Source organism: Haliaeetus albicilla, chromosome 14 (genome assembly GCF_947461875.1).
Source record: "Haliaeetus albicilla chromosome 14, bHalAlb1.1, whole genome shotgun sequence".
NCBI classification, from domain to species: Eukaryota; Metazoa; Chordata; class Aves; order Accipitriformes; family Accipitridae; genus Haliaeetus; species Haliaeetus albicilla.
In genome coordinates this window covers 38424480-38443734 of record NC_091496.1, presented here as the reverse complement: position 1 = coordinate 38443734, position 19255 = coordinate 38424480, and the positions used below count along the sequence as shown (strand labels likewise).

Sequence of the window (19255 nt, the reverse complement as noted above, 5' to 3'; positions counted from 1 at the left end):
CTGCCTAAAGAATTAAGGGACATCAACGTTTCACCCATAGGCTCTTATCGCTGTTCCACCTGCCCCTGACTCTACATCCCCGGGCAGAGCAGCTCCAAGCCAAACACACCCGTGCACAAACACACACAACACAGAACGGTACCGACAAGGTGATTCAGAGAGAGAGAGAGAGAGCGCGAGCTCTCGGCAAGAAGAATGACTCCCGGACGGGAGGTGCCATCCGGCAAGATGACCTACGGCGTCCAAAACACTGAGGCAAGGAGGCTGTACGGCAGACCCCGAGGAGTCCAACGTAACAGCCTGTTAAAAGATGGTGCTGTCAAAACCGACATGATGGATGCGCCAGAAGCCTGTCATCAAGACCTAGGACCATCAAGGTTCAGGGAAGAACTCCCAGTCTGAGAAAACGGACAGCTAGAGAGCCGAGCTGCCAAAGCAGCCCGAAAGAACGCCGCAAAAAGAACCGACTGGACTCTGCCGAGACCGATCCGCGCTTTAGAGCTCCGCACGCAAGAAAAGAAGCGCCCGATTGGCACCGGGCCGATGAGTAAGAGCATTTGAGACGCTAGGGACGGCGCCTAAAGTGCATGCCGCGCTCCCCCGGCACAAAGCGCAACGAGGACATTGAGGTCCGAGGAAGGTCTAAGCCACAGAGGACAGACGACACAAACTGCACACCACCACAGACGCAGGCTGGAACCGCCCTGCCCGGCACGCGCTGGTCTCGGGCTCAGAAGCAACCCGCTCCCTTCGCCTGCGCAAAGGCGACTGCTTTGGGACAGCCCTCTCTCCTGCGCTAACTTTAAAACCCCTCCCTGCAATTCCCGGCTGTGTCCCTCCCTCCCAGCCTCTCCCCAGCCCGGGTCCCTCAACTTGGCTTTCAGAGGGCCTAGGGTACGAATCCATCCTCTGCAAAAATCACATGGGCTAACTGGGATGTTGCTCAAGGGGACATAGTGTTCTTCATCATCTGCAATGAGAGAAACAAAGAAACAACAACAAAAAGAAATCAGAAAAGGGTGTAAGCATCCCGCTGGCCAACACCAACTAGTTCCCCAACTCCCCCCTCCTCACAAGTGCCACCGTCTTCGCTTCCCCGCTCGTTCCAGACTCAGACCCTGCAGCCGTCATCACTCGTGGTACCTAAAGGTACCAAGAGACACCAAGTTAGCATGGCGCTCAGGACAAGTCATCAGCCCCACGGTCCTCCTCCCTAATCCACAGCTCACCTCGAACGCTCATCCAATTCCAAAGGTGGCCCGCACAGCGCCTGCAAAACGGAAGGTAAATGCTTAACCGAGCAGCCCCATAATACTTCGCTATTCAACACCGACCCGGCCGACGACCGCCTCACCTTCTCGGACCCCTCACCGGCATGCAGCTTTGCAGGAGACCTTAGAGCAGACTTCACGGTACGTAAAGGGTGCCTATAAGAAACCTGCAGAGGGACTTTTTACAAGGGTGTACAGCAATAGGACAAGGCGGTAACGGCTTCAGTCCTAAAGAGGGTACATTTAGTGTAGGCATTAGGAAGACGTTTCTCACTAGGGGTGGCGAGGCACTGGAACGCGTTGCCCAGAGAACCTGCGGATGCTCCCTCCCTGGAAGCATTCAAGGACAGGTCAGATGGGGCTTTGAGCAACCTGGTCTCGCGGAAGGTGTCCCTACCCATCGCGGGGGGGTTGGAACTAGAGGATCTGTATAGTCCCTTGCTACCCAAACCATTCTACGATGCTATGACATCCAAATCCAACTGCAAAACTCATCTGAGAAGGGCTGCTGAACCCTCCTCCCTTTCCCCAGCAGTCCCAAAACTTTAGAAACCCCTTTTCCTCTCCTCAACTGTCAGGAAAGGAACCCCACTGCTTCCTGACACCTCCTGCCCTCCATTTGCACCCCTGAACCCCCTTCAGTGGCTACTCCTCAGGAGCCGCTCTTCTGAGCCACATCCCAAATTCGGGGGGCACCTCCTAACCTACAGCTTCACAGAGACCCTGAGCTCTGCTACATGCCCACAAAATACAAGTCCCAAGGCTTGTAATCTACGAGGGGCCTGCCACGAGCTGCAAAGATTCTAGGGACACCGTGGCATTCTGTGGGCAATGAAGAAAGGCGACAAGGCATTCCAGACCCTGAAATTGTTTCTGTGCCTCACGGCCCTTCTGCTTTCTTCAGAAATACTAAAACTCCATATACAAATGCATACAAAACACTCACCCTAACCCCTGCTAAACAATATCACCATCGGTCCCGTTAAGAGAGATATCAGCAACTTACACAGCATACAGCAGAACTGGTGAAAAAAACAAGGCTCCTTTTTCAATAAAGCTGGGAATTCCAGGACAACATAATTCATGAAGAATTAAAACAAACAAACAATGCATACTATTAAACCATCATTCTACCCCTGAACACTCAAAACAAAATTACTGACCTGAAAAAAAAAGAAAAAAGCTGCATATACAAGCGTTACTTTCTACTATACATGCTGCTGAACCTTGACTGGTCCTGAAGCTCTTACCTCAGACAGACACCTCTTCCCAAAGGGCTGAGCCAGCTCAAAAGCTGCAAAGGACTCAAAGAAGGGCAGAGCACCAACACCAGAGAAACCCAGGAGCACAATGAGCTCCCTCAGCAGAGGCTGTGGCTCAAATACCCCGAGCCTCCGCCCACCACCCTTAGCACAATCACCTGGGAAAGGGGAAGGGCAAACCACCAGCAGTTATAAAGTCAGCTGGAGAAGCAGCAGCACTGTTCTCACCTGCCTTAAATTTCCAGCAAGCAAGGTCCTGGACAGAGAAAGTAACCCCCCCAGGAAATGGCACTACTTGCTCCACCTACACACACACTACAGCACTACAGCTACACCTATTGCATCAGCAATGTGATCAGGTAGGGAATTAAACTTAATTTTTCTGGGGTGTAGATAGAAAACAATAGATGTCTTTCTAAACTAGGTAAGAAACTAGCTCATTAAATGCAATGGCCATGTTGTTATCAAAATTGATGTCCTTTAGTTTCCTATAAAAAAGCCAAAACGCTCTGGGGTTATGCTTCATTTCTAGCAAGACTGTGCATACCACCTTACTTCTACCAGAACTACCTTCTGGATAGGAATGAATATAAAAGCAGAATTAGATCCCTTAAGAATTCCATCTCCTAAATATCTCTGGTTGCAAAATAAATTATTTACTGTGAATAGCCAATGATTCAGAGTCCCCCTGAGCGTGTCTCCAGCTGACTCCCTTAACAGAGTTACAAGAGTCCCAAAGCGCAAAAGACACCAAAAAACCCATGGAAATACATGGGGGGACCAGGCAGCAGCCATGCCCCACAAGGACAGGCCAGGGCAGGGCGGCAACGACACCCCCTGCAGTCATACAGGACAGGGTCAGCAGAAGCCACACCCCCGCGTTTTGGGGGGGAGGCGGCAGCCACAAATGACACCAAGAAAACATGGAACTTCAGGGATACACGGTGGGTGGGGGGAAGGGGGTGACGCACCCACCAATCGGCATGGGAAAAAACTCACAGGGAAGGTGGGTTACATGGATAGTTTGCGGTGGTAAGATACGTGCGCAAGAACATGCACAGGCTGGGGGGGGATGCATGAGGTTTACCTTCACCAGGGGCTCCACCCAGGCAATCCACAGTAGGTAAACTCATCTGGGATAATCTGCAACAGCAATTCCACTCTGGGTTCTTGACCCAACACCAGATAATCCACACTGCCTGCCCTATGGAGGGGGAGCTTCCCACAGGATGGGGCATCTGCTGAGCATCACCACACCCTTACGACAACACATCTGAAAAATTAAAATCACAAATTGTATTTCAGCATATTAAAAAAAATAACACCAAATGAGTAGAGGAATTCCAGCAAAGGGACAGGCTAGCAGGTGCCCTAATTAGGACTCGAGCTAAACAGGTCAGCTCACAATACAACACATCCTTTAGAAGGTAGACCGATGAAAACTGGTTTGCTGCTAGATAACTGTATAAGTGAGATTTGATAAATGATCATATATTAACAATATGGTTGAAACAGTAGACAAAAGGTAGCTGGGGACATAATTACAAAAGTGTAGTCAAATGATTAACTAGTAATTATTCATAAGTTTTGCAGTTCTTTGCTCTTATGACTAGATGTTCCTGTTCGCGAGATGAGAACAATGCTGAAACTGACCGCATGTGACTGAAACTGCGTTAAGCTTCAAGATCAAAGAACAAGGACAAGAATAAAGACTTCAAGGACAGCCAACAAGAACTTCAAATGGGTCCGTGGTCGCAAAAGCAGCCCTTTGCCTCAAATGGATCCTTCGTTGCGCATGATCGGATGTAGGCAGTACTACGATAATCAGTTATAATCATTTTTATGTATACGTATACTAATCTGATTAATATGCCATTAGTTATTCTATATAACCTGTTTGTGCTAAAGCTGTGGTATGCACGCTAGGTGGAACTATCCCGCGTGCATCCAGCGCTGCAATAAAGAATGCCTGCTTTCTAAAACTCCGAAACAAGTCTCGGAGAGTTTCTTCGACCGGCTTTTCAGTATCAGAGCGGTGTAATTGCAACAAAATGAGTCCAAAGGGGGCTTACAGAGCTAAAAGTGTGCTGCAGGGAAAATCTAAGACCTCGGGAGACATTGTGACAGTAGCAAAGGGCTTCTGAGAGGGACAGGCAAAAGAAGGCTCGAGGCCACGATGAAGAAGTCCAGAAGGGATTTGAACAGACTACAGATGTCCTCAGGGAACAGAGGTATCCTAGCTAGCATAGAGGACAACATGAGCATTCTGGAGATGAAAGATGGCATCAGGAAAGGTTCTCAGGGAGGGAGAAGGATGCAAAGTGCACAACAGAGCCAAAAGAGGGCTGTGGGGCACAAGGATGGCCTCAGGAGGCACGATGATGGGAGAAGGGTGCTGAGAGTGAAAGACAGAAGGCGGCTCTGGGACACAATGCAAAACTCAAGAAGGTGTCCCAGCAATGTATAGATGTCTTCAGGGGATGAGCGACTGAATGGAGACATCCAAGATAGCAGTGAATAAGGTAAGAGTGCTCTGGGGCACAATGAAAGCCTCAGGAAGAGTTGTCTCTGAATAAGAAAAAAAACAAAGCCTGCTACAGAACTCAAGGATAGTGATGGAACAGAAGGATGCTCGCAGGAAGCATTGTGACAGAAATAGTGGGGTACTGAGGTATACAGAGACACAGAAGAAGGCTCGAGGGCACAAAGATACTGGGAGGAGATTTGAACGTGGTACAGGTATCATGAGGGAGACTGACCCGCTGGAGGCAAGCGAGATGGAAGAGAGAACAAAAAGACTGCTCTGAGGAAGAGGCAATGTTCTGACAAACCAAGAGGGGTGCAAATTACACCCCAGAGATAAAAGCGTGCCGAGGAGACCCTCTAAAGCCTGAGGATGAACCAAGAAAAGAGCCCCCCAAAAATAAAAGTAGACATAGAAAGAAAATTTTAAAAAACCAAAAGGGTACAAGGCACAGGAGAAAAATTTAAAAGTAGGGACAGAAAACTAGATAAAAGTAGACATAGAAAAGAAATTCAAGAAGGAAGGCATTAAAGGAGGAAAAAAATTAAAAATAGGGACAACAAACTAAATAAATGGAGACATAAAGAAAATTCTAAAATTGACAACCTACCCAACTGTTGTGGTTTAACCCCAGCCAGCAACTAAGCAACCGCTCGCTCACTCCCACCACCCAGTGGGTTAGGGGAGAGAATCGAGGGGGGGAAAAAGTAAAACTTGTGGGTTGCTATAAAGACAGTTTAATAGGACAGAAAGGAAGATAATAATAAAATAATTGGAGATAATAATACACAAAACATAATACTTGGAGATAATATACAAAAACAAGTGATGCGCAATGCAATTGCTCACCACTCGCCTACCGATGCCCAGTTAGTTCCCAAGCAGTGATCCCTGCCCCTGGCTCCCCATCCCCAGCCAGCTCCCCCCAGTTTATATACTGTGCATGACATCATAAGGTATGGAATATCCCTTTGGCCAGTTTAGGTCAGCTGTCCTGGCTGTGTCCCCTCCCAACTTCTTGTGCCTCTCCAGTCTTCTTGCTGGCTAGGCATGAGAAGCCGAAAAATACTTGACTTGCTTTAAGTACTACTTAGCAACAACTGAAAACACCAGTGTGTTATCAACATGTTTCTCATACTAAATCCAAAACATAACACTATACCAGTTACTAGAAAGAAAATTAACTCTATCCCAGCCAAAACCAGGACACCAACAGACAAGAATTAAGAAGTAGGGACAGGAGGCAGATAAAAGCAGATGTAGGAAAAAAATTAAAAAGCCACAAGATTAAGAAAATAAAGGAAAAAATAAAACACAGGAACGTCAAGCTAAATAAACAAAATTTTTAAAGTGACAGCACTTTTAAATTACACAGCACAGACTAGAATGAAATATAAAGACAGTGAAGTGGATAAAAGTAGATAAAAACAAAAAAGCAACAGGACACAGGAAATTAAAAAAATAGGGTTAGACATCTTGATAAAAGTAGACATAGAAAATTTTAAGAGACATAACGTAGAGAACAGCTAGTAAAAAAGGAAACAATAGAGACAGAAAAATACATAAAAGTGAACAAAGAAACAAAATTCAAAAGTGAAGGCATTGAGAGGAAAAAAATTTAAAATAGCAAAAACCCCTAAACAGGCAGTGTGAGAGGCTGAAAGAGTTAATGTATCAAACATTGTGGTGGGGCAAGTTCTGCTTAATAACAAACTCTGCATAACAAGGAACCCTGCCTAGCAAGGAACCACAGGTGAAAAGCAGCAGATCAGCCACCCATCAGCAACAGGAGGGGGAGGGCATGCCAGAGGGTGCATAGCTCCCTGTTCTGGTAAGCTGAGCAGGGCAATTCACCAGGCTGTTCTGATATGCTGAGCAGGACAGCTCACCATACATGACAAAATATCATGTTTGCAGGGAAGGGGAAGTTACCCCCCAAACGAATCCCAAGTCCCAAAGGCTCACAAGCTGTTCATGACACCTAATAAGCCTAATAAGTTCGAGTGCCCGCCCGAATGAGGGGCAAGGAGGATAAAAGGACACAAACTGAAGCCCCAAGTGTGCAAGCCCACTGGGACTGGACCCCTCAGCTGACTGAACCATTGCTGGACCCAGGACCGGTGAAATCTTTCTCTTCTCTCTCTGTCTTGTTTCTCCCTTTCTTTTTCCTTTTCTGTAATCCCTACATCTTATCCCTGTAGACATAGGAGTGGATCCAGCTGCCCCTAGGCTCCTCTGTGAGGAGGAGTCTAGAAAGCAAAGGGGTCTGTTCTGAACCTCGTGACTCGACAGAAGGGGTCTCCTTACTGTCTTCCCTGAACTGATCCAAAAATAAGCAAGGCCTGTAGTATATGTTTGGTGATGCAGGGTTAGCACAGGTTACTGATGTAGATTGATGCCAATTTTTGTGATGAGCGAATAAAGTTGAGTTTTGTGAGTTAAAGGATCCCTGGTGTCGTTTCACTTTAATCCTGACCTGGGAATCGGCAAACCTGAGTTGTCATCCTGAGAAACTGAGACGTGACAGACAAAGACATAGAAAGAAATTTTTAAAAGCAACTGGGTGCGGGACATACTAGAATGGATTAAAAAATAAAGACAGCAAACTGGCTAAAAATAAATGAGGAAAGAAAATTTAAAAGAGATGGGGTACAGGACAGGCAGGAAAATTTTAAAAAAGGGAGTGACATCTTGATAAAAGTAGACATAAACCAGAAATTTTAAAAGCAACAAGATACAGTAAACAGGAAAAAATTAAAAATAGGGACAGGAAACAAGATAAAAGTACACCTAGAAAAAAGATTTGAAAAGTAAAAGAATTATGAGAGAAAAAATTGAAAAATAGGGACAGGGAACTACATAAGAGTAGACACAGAAAATTTTAAAAGCAATGCAGTTCACGACAGACAGGAAAGAATTAAAAAATAGAAACAGTTACTGGATAAAAGAAGACATAGACTATTATAAAAGCACAGCATTAAGGAAATAAAGGGAAAAATAGGGACAGCGAACTAAAACAGAGACATAGAAAGGAAATTTTAAAAGCAATGGAGTGTAAGACAAAGGAAAAAATTAAAAAATATTGAGAGGCTGAAAAAGAGAGAGAGATACATAGAAAGTAAGTTTTTAAAGTGATGTGGTATAGGACAGACAGGAAAGAATTAAAAACCAGTAATATGCAGCATCATAAAAGTAGACATAGAAGGAAAATTTAAAAAGTGATGGGGTACAGGACAAGAAAGAATTGAAAAATAGGGATAGAACTGGTTAACAGAGATAGAAAATTTTAAAAAGTGACGGAATAAGGAAAAATGGAAAATAATGAAAAATAGGGACAGCGAACTAAAGAAATGAAGATGTAAAACAAAATCTAAAAAGCAACAAGCTACAGGACAGACAAGAAAGTATTAAACAATAGTGACAGCAAACTACATAGAAAAATAGAAAGGAAATTTAAAAGTGATGGAGTGCAAGACAGGAAAAATTAAAAAACAAAGTGAACTGGATAAAAGGTGACACAGAAAGAAAATTTTAACAGTGACAGCATTAACAAAAAAGGCTAGGAAAAAAAATAAGGATAGGGTGAATAATACAGAGACACAGAGAAAGTAAATGTAAGAATTGGCAGGGTACACAACAGCCAGGAAAGAATCAAAAAGCTGTGATACACTGCTTGCTAAAAGTAGACATAGAAGGAAAATTTAAAAAATGATGGCATACAGGACAGGAAAAAAATTTTAAAATAGGGAGAGAAAAATAGATAAATAGAGATATGGAAAGAAAATTTAAAAAACAATGGGGTGCAAGACAGAGACGAAAAAACTAAATATAGACAGTGAACTGTATAAAACTAGCCATAGAAAGAAAATTTTAAAAGCAACCGCTTACAGGACATACAGGGAAAAAAAATTAAAAAATAGGGACAGCAAACAAATAAAACACAGAAAGAAAATTTTAAAAGTGAGATGGTACAGGACACAGGATAAAATTAAAAAAACAAAGACAGTGAATAGGTTAAAGTAGGCATAGAAAGCAAATTTGAAAAAAAGTGACAGGTGTCATGGTTTAACCCCAGCTGGCAACTAAGCACCCCCCAGCTGCCTGCTTGCTGCCCCCCTGCAGCAGGATGGGGGAGAAAAATCAGGAAAAAAGTAAAACTCACAGGTTGAGACAAAGACAGTTTAATAGGAAAAGCAGAAGCCATGCACACAAGCAAAGCAAGACAAGGAATTCATTCCCCGCTTCCCATCAGCAGGCGGGTGTTCAGGCATCTCCAGGAAACGAGGGCTCCATCCTGTGTAACGGTTACATGGGAAGACAAATGCCATCGCTCTGAATGTCCCCCCTTCCTTCTCCTTCCCCCAGCTTGATATGCTGAGCATGACATCATAGGGTCTGGAACAGCCCTTGGGTCAGTTGGAGTCAGCTGTCCCAGCTGTGTCCCCTCCCAGCTCCTTGTTCAGCCCCAGCCTGCTCGCTGGTGGGGCAGGGTGAGAAGCAGAACAGCCCTTGACTCTGTGCAAGCACTGCTCAGCAATAACAAAAACATCCCTGGGTCATCAATGCTGTTTTCAGCACAAATCCAAAACGTAGCCCCATACTAGCTACTGGGAAGAAAATTAACTCAATCCCAGCCAAAACCAGCACAACAGCGTACGTGACAGAGACAAAAGAATTAAAAAATGGGGACAGCTAACTAAACAGACAGATATAGGAAGAAAATTTAAACGGTGATGGGCTACATGACAGACAGGAATAAGCTAAAGACAGTGAATATGTTAAAGCAGACATAGAAAGAAAAAGTAAAAAGCAACAGGGTACACAATAGTGAGGAAAGAATTAAAAAACAGTGATACACAGCTCGATACAAGTAGATATAGAGGGAAAATTTAAGTGATTGGGTACTGGACAAAAAAAATTTTAAAATAGCCACAGTGAACTAAAACTGAGAAATATAAAGGAAATTTAAAAGTGACACAGGGGCACAGGACAGAGAGGAAAAAAATAAAAAATAAAGACAGTGAACTGGATAAAAGCAGACATAGAAAGCAAATTTTCAAAGCAACAGGGTACACAACAGACAGGAAATAATTAAAAAATAGCAATAGGCAGCTTCATAAAAGTAGATGTAGCATCGTAGTTTAACCCTGGCTGGCAACTATGTACCATACAGCTGCTCACTTACTCCACCACAGTGGGATAGGGGGAGAATCGGGAGGGTAAACGTGAGAAACTCATGGGTTGATATAAAAAGTTTAATAATTAAAAAGACTTTTTTTTTTTAAAGTTGTACAAGAAAACAAAACCAGCAAATGAAAACAATTGCTCACCACCAACTGACCGATGCCCAGCCAGTCTCAAGCAACTGGGTACAGGAGAGAGGGAGGAATTAAGATATAGGGTCAGGGAGACAGAGAGGGGAAGACATAGAAATTAAGTTTTCAAAGTAATGGGGTACAAGGCGGTGCAGAAAAAATAAAAAACAGGGAGAAGAAGCTGGTTAGAGAGAGGCATATTAAAAATTTAAAAGGCAACAGGGTACTGGGCAGAGTTGACAGACGAATAACAAGTTTTGAGGAGCCATACACATAGGTGGGCAGGCAGAGAGGGAGACAGACGAAGGGAGGCAAGCAGATGTCTAAAGAAGGGAGGCAGAGGTGGGCCAGGACGTAGAGGAGAGGACGTGCGGACTCACCACAGCTCCTGGTGCCGGCAGGAGACCTTCACCGCCCCGATGCTTCTCTCTCCGCCTCTGCCCCTTCCTCCTCCCCAGTGCCGGCTGCCTGACCCTCACCCGCTCGGCAGCACGCAGCGGACGCCTCAATGCTCCTCATCCACAAGGCTTGCTTTGATACATGGTGGCTCACGCATGTAGCCAACAAAGGCCAGGGACAGCTCAGAGGGATCCTTCCTTGGCACAAGGACTGGCCATTCCTTGCTGCAGGCACCTACCAGCCAGACCCCCGTGCACTCCCTCCTCAGCCAGTTCCCCTGCCCAGGCAGCCCCCTTTACAGCTGGAGCCCCTTCACACAGCAGGGCCAGCCCCATCCTCAGCCTCACTGGCCACACCTGGGGCCATCCCATCCCCAGCTGGAGCCCATCAGGAACAGGGGCCATTGCCAAAGCCCCACAGCACATCATCCCTGCCCCTGACCTACCCACATCCAGGGAGACAGAGGAGGAAGGACAGAGAGACACAGATGTGCAAGACAGGGAGCCAGGAAATTGGATGCTGGGAACAAGAGAGGGACGAGACGCAGGAAAACAGTGTAGAGAGAGAAGAGCAGAGAGACTGAGCAGAACAACAGGGATGGAGATGGAGGAATAAATAATAGGAAGCAGGGGAGAGAAGGGGAAGAGACTGGCAGGACAAGAAGATAAAGACAGGACAAGGGACAGGGAAACATTCTCAGGTGATACAGGAGAAGAAACAGCAAGAACTAGAAAAAAGAAACAGGGAGCCAGGTAGAGAGAAAAATTTTAAAAAGCAACAGCATACAAGAAACATAGGCAAGAACTGAGGGGTAGGCAGAAAAAGTAAGAAGTGACATGGTACAGGACAGAGAGGGAAGAGTTAAGAACTAGAGACAGGGAGATGGATAGAAGGAAACATAGAAAGAAAATTTTGAAAGCAACAGGGTACAAGAATCAAAAAGTAGGTACATGAAGCTGCATAGAGGGAGACGTAAGAATGAAATTTGAAAAGCAACAGGGCACAAGAAATGCAGGCGAGAAATTAAACTAAGGTCAGGGAGACAAAGAGAGGGAAAAGTAGCAAGAAAATTTTAAAAGCAACTGGGTTTAAGAAACATGCAAGAATTTAAATAGGGATGGAGAGGTAGGAAGTTTCAAAAGTGATGACATACAAGAAATATAGGCAAGATTTTAAAAATAGGGACAGGGAGCCTGATAGAAGGAAACTGTGGTGGGTTGACCTTGCCTGGCTGACGAGTGTCCACCAAGCCACTCTATCATTCCTCCCCCTCAACAAGACAGGAGGGTACAAAATACAACAAAAAAGCTTGTGGGTCAAGATAAGGACAAAGAGATCACTCACCAATTACTGTCACAGGCAAAACAGACTCAACTTGGGGCAATTAATTTATTGTCAGTCAAAATCAGAGTACAATAATGAGAAATATGAACAAATCTGAAAAACACCTTCCCCCCACCCCTCTCTTTTTCCTGGGCTCATCTTCACTCCTGACTTCTCTACCTCCTCCTACCAAGCAGCACAGGGGGAGAGGGAGGGGGGGTTGCAGTCAGTTCATCACAAGTTGTCTCTGCTGCTCCTTCCTTCTTCGTGTTCTTCCTCTGTTCCAGTGTGGTGTCACTCCCATGGGGCCACAGGTCCTGCCAGAAAACCTGCTCCAATGTGGGCTCCTCTCCACAGCGTCACAGCCTCCTTTGGGTGCATCCGCCTGCTCTGGCGAGGGGTCCCCCATCGGCTGCAGGGTGCACATCTGCTCTGCCATGGACCTCCGTGGGCTGCAGGGGGACAGCCTATGTCACCATGGTCTTCACTGCAGACTGCAGGGGAATCTGCTTTAGGACCTGGATCACCTCCTCCTTTTCCTTCTTCACTGACTTTGGTGTCTGCAGGACTGACAGCTTCTGCACAGCATTTTTTTTTAGCCCTTCTTAAATATCACAGAGGTGCTACCAGGGTTGCTGGTTGGCTCAGCTTTGACCAGTAGCAGCTCCATCTTGCTGGAACTGGCTGTGCCCAGCATGGGGGCAAGTCCTGGTGTCTTCTCCCAGAACCCACCCCTGCAGCCCCGGCCCACTCCCCTGCCCCAGCTGGCCACACAAACTCACTACAACAGTGATCGGCTTCAGGGCAGAGAGGGGGGATTGAAAAGTAGGGAAAGGGAGACAGAGAGAGAGATGGGGCGGGGGGGGGTAGCAATGGGCTACAGGACAGCAAGGAGGAACTAATAAAAAGGGAGAGGATACCACACAGAGAGATGGAGAAAAACAAATATTAGTGATGAGCCGCAGGGCAGAAGGAAGAATTAAAAAAAGGGGACAGTGAGGTAGATGAGAGAGACTGAGAAATATCAAAAACACTGATGATCTAAAGGGGAGAGAGAGGGAAAATAAAGAATAGGGACAGGGAACCAGACAGAGAGAGACTAATAAAGACAACAATGGGCTATGGGACAGTGAGGGAAGAAGTTAAAACATAGGGACAGGGACCTGGAACAAGAGAATCTAAGAAAGTAAAAGTGTATCCAGAATACAGGGCAGAGAAAGGAATTTAAAAATAGAGACACAGCATCAGACAGGTGAGAGCGGCGGGAACTGTGAAGGGCTAAAGGGCAGATAGGGAGGAATTAACAAGATTGGGATAAGAAGACAGACGGATAGATGGAGAAAGAAAAAGTAGTGACGGGCTGCAGGGCAGAAACAGAGGATAAAAAAGAGGGATGGGACAGGCCAGAAGTGCAGAGAGAAAAAGAAAGCAGAAGCAGAACAACAGAGAAAGAGGGGGACTTAGAGAACAACAGAGGGAGAGGTACAGGAAGAAAAAAACAAAAAAATTAAAGCAGTGAGAGAAAGAGAAGGTGGGGGCAGGGAGGGACTGGGATGCAGAAGAGGGGTGACACAGCCCCAGGGGTCCAGGACTCACCGTACCTCCCGCTCTTGGAGCTGCTGAGAGAATTTGACTGTTCAGACATGCCTGTCTCTCTCTCCCTCTCCCTTCCTCCTCTGCAGCTGCAGTCACTTGACTGTCATCCACCTAAGAGAATAGATTGGTGCCTTACAGCTCTTACAATATGAGGCTTCCTAGAAACACAGGCTCACATGCACACACACACTACATGACTGTACTGTGGTTTTGGTTACGCATACAGGCCCTGCTGTGCACACTGGTGATCGGATCTGCTGAGGACTACACTAAGAAGGGTCCATCCTCACCTGGAGAGGCAGGCTATCTCCTGTCTGCAGCTGCTGGCTGGATCCTCTTTATTTTATTCTTCAAATAAAAAAATTCTTCAAATGCAGGCCACTACGGAATCTTTCCATGGCAACCACGGTGAAACGGTGCTAGCTGACATCCAGCTGAGAGAAGAAGAAAAACATTAGCACAAAGCTGGGCAGAAATCCAAAGCTGCCTTTTTGTTGTGAAGGTTTGTGAAGACAGTACGACTGAGCGGAGGAAAAAGTATTTTTGCGTCATCTTTGGTACAGCTGTTGACACAGGCCACTAGAGCTTTTGCATTTTTCAGACAACCATGCCTTTTTTTTTCCCTTTCTTTTTTGACTCATTGGTAACTTTACTTTCAGGTGACAGACATAGAGACCTACATACGTTTTCTCAAGCCTTAGTATAGCCGAGGCTTCATCGCCCTATACGTCCCAAGTTGAGTATTTTTGCTAGAGAGCACAGCAACACATCTGTCCTTGTGAACTGTCTCGTTGCAAAAAAGGAATGATTTTTTCTGGGCCGTTGCTCCAAACGGTCAAGATCTTTTAAAACCGCAGTTATGCCACCAAACCCGCTCACGGTCCCTCCTAGCTTTTGACCGCCCTGAGATTTAACAGGCACACGCTCCGTTCCATCTTCCAACAGCAAAAATATGTTAACGCTCTCGGACCCAGAGCGCAACCCTATGGATGTCCACGCACACAGCCTGCCGTTTTGATGAGGAGCCACCGAGCAGCCCTGCGAGCACAGCTGCACGCGCCAGATCAGTTTCACCTGCGCCGCGAGTTACCGGTTTCCGTGAACGTAGTTTCTGATGCTTTAAACCGAAAACCGTATCTCAACGCTTCGCCGCAGCAGAAACGACCCATCGCTAGACCGCTACAAAAACGCAGCAACACCAATTGCAAACCCACAGCAGCGACAGCTCCAGAAATATTTAGACCAGGAACAAGGGAGAAAAATAAAACAGCTTCATCTCACGCACAGGGGAGCGGCAGGCAGAGAAAAGGGTCGGCATTCTGAGCCCTTACAGAAAACGGGCATTCTCCTTCCGTTCCTCGGCCCGTCCGTGAAGGTCTAAATACCGCAACACTACTACGGCAACGTCTAGAGTAGGGCACAGCAGCCCTGCCGCTGGACTTGCCATCGACCCATGCTATTTACGTAGCAGGACGCGTACGCAGAGGGACACGTTTTGCCACACGCAACCTTGAACTTCCTGAAAATTTACGTTTACCGAAAAAAGCCATTTGGAACCTATTGCCAAACAACATTCAGCAATGAAGCTTTGATGCGTTTGACACACGCAAGTTTTTGGTCACTTGCTATTTGCTTCCTGTTGCTGCTGCTGTTCTTCCTTCAGAAATTCTACTTGTAGCCAAGTTATTCACTACTGGTTCAAGCATTTGCCTTCCTGGTATTACCAGCACATTCACAGAGGCAAGTAACTTAATTGCTCTTCTACAATTATCCAAACGACAATTACAGCCACAAAAGAGAAGGAGAGGTCAGGCAGCAGAAGAGCTCTGCAGGCTGGCACCAGTCAATATTGCACTCTCTAAAAAACAAACAACAACAAAACAAAACCGTGACCCTGTATCTTTTTTTTTTTCTTCTTTCAGAGCTCACGCCTGCCTCAGCATTTTGTCTTGTCAGAGCATGAAGCGCAGGTGACCTGACGACTTTTGCGTGTGATGAGTACCTGTTCAGAAATAGTCCAGATCTGCAAGACTGGTGTCATTTTTATGGTTTTAATCATCATAACTCAAATTTTATTTGCTCACGCATTTGTGAGGAAACTAATTAACTTTTAGACACTGCCTCTCCTTTTTTTGGGGGTGGGTGTGGAAATGTGTTAGAGAGTGAAAAACATTACGATTCAGAGCTCCCAACCACGAGGGAGTGGTGGAGAAATCAATGAAAGCAAAGACCAACAGCAGCAACATCAACTGAAAGTTGGCTTTAATTCCGATCACGTACTTAAGCGACTCTCCAAGTCTATGCCTCGGTCCTATGAATGACTAGTCCCTTTTTGGAAGGACAAACTTTTTTACTTAAAAGTCCTAGACTGAAGACTCCACTGAACGGAATGGGGATTGTGCCACGGGACAAAATGCCATCAACACTCTTCATGGGGAAGGAAAAAAAAAAATCAAATAAAAATCAAGTTTAAGTACCAGTTTCCATCATGTTTCACTCATTACATTTCTGCTGGCATCTAGGTGCTCAAAAATGAACTACGGGGACACCACATATTCCTAAAAATTCAGTTATACATAAAAAAAGTAAAAGGCTATTTCCAACTTGCCCATCAAATCAGTATGAACAGAGAGAAGAGAAACACTCGACCCTGAAGAAGCTAACAGGCAGCTCTGAATTTACCAGACAAAAAATTTCATTCTTTCACCTGAAACAAAAACATATCAAGGGACCAGTTCAGGAACAGGGCACGATCTGTTAAACAGCAATTTTTCCATCAGCTTTTCTGCACTAGCAGCAAATTTGCCTTCCCTGTGGGTTTAACGTGGAGCATCTGTAGTGCCCTTGAACTCGCAAGTGTTTCTCTCCGCTCCCCCAGCCCGACACGTGCGACTACCTGAGCAGCAAGCGGAATTAACCACGCAGGATTTTCTTTGTGTGATGCGGAAGATGACACTGGGAAAAGAGGAAACAAAGAAATGAACCTGCTTGTCACACCCAGCCAACGGTGAAAAGACAGGGGAGGATTCTGCCGGAGGGGCTCTGCACCCCAGGAGCTCCCGCCGGCCGGTTTCTCTCCCCTTTGCCCGGTACCGAGGGGACGACGACACCTCGCCCGCACCCCCTTGCAGGGGGGGCTGCCCCAGGAGAGCCAGGAGACCCCCACCTCGCTTCTGCCTGCTGGAACGGACCGAGCGAGACCCTCCATGCAGAGAGAGGAGCGTGGCGTGGATTGCATCCCCGACAGAAGAGGCTGGGCTCCCCGCTGACAGAAGGACAACTCACCTCCCTGCCGCTCGGAGCGGCTTGCTGTGGACAGCCCTGCCTGCGCCCGGCCGCTCTTCCGCCGTGCTGGGAGCGCCGTCCGGCCGACGGACGCTCCAGCGAAAAGACGCTCCAGCTCGTTACAGCCGCAGGTACTTTTGCCTCTGGCTAACGCACGCTCCAGACAGCGGATACCCCGCCTCGTTCCAGCTCCCGCTTGCTACAGTTCTGGCTTGTTGAAGCCCCAGCTCCGCGCTGAAGCTCCGGCTGATTTCAGCTGCTTCTCCTTACAAGCTCCAGCTACGTGCAACGGTCTGGGCTTTCCATAAGGTTGTATATCAACTGCTGTCAAAACTGGAGCATTGGGATTAAACATCAGAGTTACACGCCGAATAAATATTCGTTAGTTTGCGCGATTAATTACTTAACAACTATTCTGAGCAGCGCAGAAAGAAGAGCTGGACTCAAAGAGGGCACGTGGGGTCTGAAAAGCGCCTTTCCCCCCCACAGACCATCACAGATGTTGAGTTCGGCCTGCTGCGTGCCGGACTCCCAAACTTCGGCGTCCGACACAACCAGACCCCCATCTCCGGGGAGGGTCCACGCACCCTGCCCGCCCCCCGCTTCCCCCGCAGCCCCCAACACCCTCCCACCCGCCTGCAAAACCAGCCAAGCCGGCTCCCGCTTTTGGAGCCCGCACCAGCTGACTCAGGGCCCATTTGGGAGCCAGCTGCTGAGCCCGTTCTCAAGGCCCAAACACGCAGGGCCGGACCTCTGTTTCTGGGCCCAAAGCCGCGCAGCTCGGTCTGTTTCCGAGCCCCCACATCAGCCACGCGAGCCTGTTGTCAAGCCCCAGGAACAGAAAACTTGTTCTCCGTTTCTGACCCTGCAGTGCCCACGGGCGACGCTGAGCGTAGCCACCCCACAGCCCTGCACCCCCGGGGCCCCACACGTAGTTTCGGGGAGTGCTCGGGACCTGCGGAGGGCCCGGCCCCACGCCTCTGCGGGGCAGCCCCAGCACAGGCAGGGCGTCGCTTCACGATTGCCGTTTCAGGCTTTATTTCCCCGCCATCACCGGCACGGCCAGGCCCCCACCCCAAACCCCCCAGCCGAAGCACCCCCGCGGGTAGCCGGGCCCAGCCACCCAGAAAACAAGAAAACCAAAGAGGGTACAAGACGGACACCGTGGGGAAAGGCAAGGAGAAGGACGCAGAAACAGAGAGAGCGCGGGAGGGATAGGGAGCAGGACAGAGAGATGGAGCAAGAAAGGAAAAAAGGACGGGAGGCAGAACCAAGGGAAAGAGAGACAAGGACGGGGAGCAGGACGAAGGGACGGAAGAGGAAAAAAAAAGTAGCGACGGGCTGCAGGACAGAGATGAAGGGATTAAATAGACACAAGGAGCATGACAGAAGGACACAGAGAGACAAAAGGGACAAAGAGCAGGCCAGCATCGGAGGGGAAAAAACCAACTGCGATGGGCAGCGGGAGAGAGATACGGAAAAAGAAAAAAGTACTGAGGAACAGAAAAAAGAAAGAAGCGACAGCTAGCTGGACAGGCGGACACAGTTAGAAAGGGCGGGAGAGGGAATGGGGCAGAGAAAGACAGACAGAAAAGGCAGCGGAAGAAAGCAAGGCAGAGGAACAGCAAGGCGGGGCGGGGGGGGAAGGGACAGGGGTCTGGACAGAGATGGAGAAATAAGCAGCAGGGACAGAGGAAAAGAGACAGAAAAAGGGACGGGGAACATGGCAGAGAAGGAAAAATCAGGACAGCGGCAGGACGGAGATAAAAAACTGGGACGGTCCTCAGGACAGAGAGGAATACGAATACGAGCAGGGAGCGGGACAAAGGGATACAGGAAGCAAGACAGTGTGACAGACAAGAACAATGGGAACGAGGCGGGGGGAGAGAGAGACTGACAGAGACAGAGACCGTGAGAAGCACAGGGGGTTGGGAAACTTAGAAAGAGAGGTATCAGGAGCCCTGCAGAGAGAGGGAGGGTGAATAAAAAAGGGGCAGGAAGCAGCACAAAGGGTCACAGAGAGTAAGAGATGAACAGGAAGGAGGACGGGGACAGTGGGATCCAGAATGACAAAAATAAACAGCAACAGCGAGCAAGACAAAGGGATAGAAACAGAAAGTAGGAAGAAGAGAGATAGGAAGGCAGGGACACAGAGCGGCACGTACAGGCGCAGAGAGGAAAAGAACGCCAGGGCAACAGGCCAGAGAAATTGGGAGGCGGGGAAAGAGGCGGATGCAGATCAGGACAAGGAGATGGAAAAGGAAAAAACAGCGACTGGCT

General features: G+C 47.5%; 2 long non-coding RNA genes across 3 annotated transcripts in view; both read right to left on the bottom strand.

Moving 5' to 3' along the window:
* The window catches only part of LOC138689015 (uncharacterized), a 102472-nt gene extending 86179 nt beyond the window's left edge, over positions 1-16293 (bottom strand). Inside the window, exon 1 of the long non-coding RNA XR_011327830.1 lies at positions 15971-16293. This is a non-coding gene — a long non-coding RNA (uncharacterized lncRNA). The remainder of the gene's footprint in view (positions 1-15970) is intronic.
* On the bottom strand, positions 12142-14277 carry LOC138689056 (uncharacterized). Of its 2 annotated transcripts, none has more exons than XR_011327859.1 (3): positions 13981-14277; positions 13696-13801; positions 12142-12588 (listed from the first exon to the last, which is right to left on the bottom strand). It is a non-coding gene; the product is annotated as an uncharacterized lncRNA (long non-coding RNA). The 2 variants fall into 2 exon arrangements; XR_011327860.1 differs by having other exon boundaries at positions 12142-12546; positions 13981-14271.
* Positions 16294-19255: the final 2962 nt, after the last annotated feature.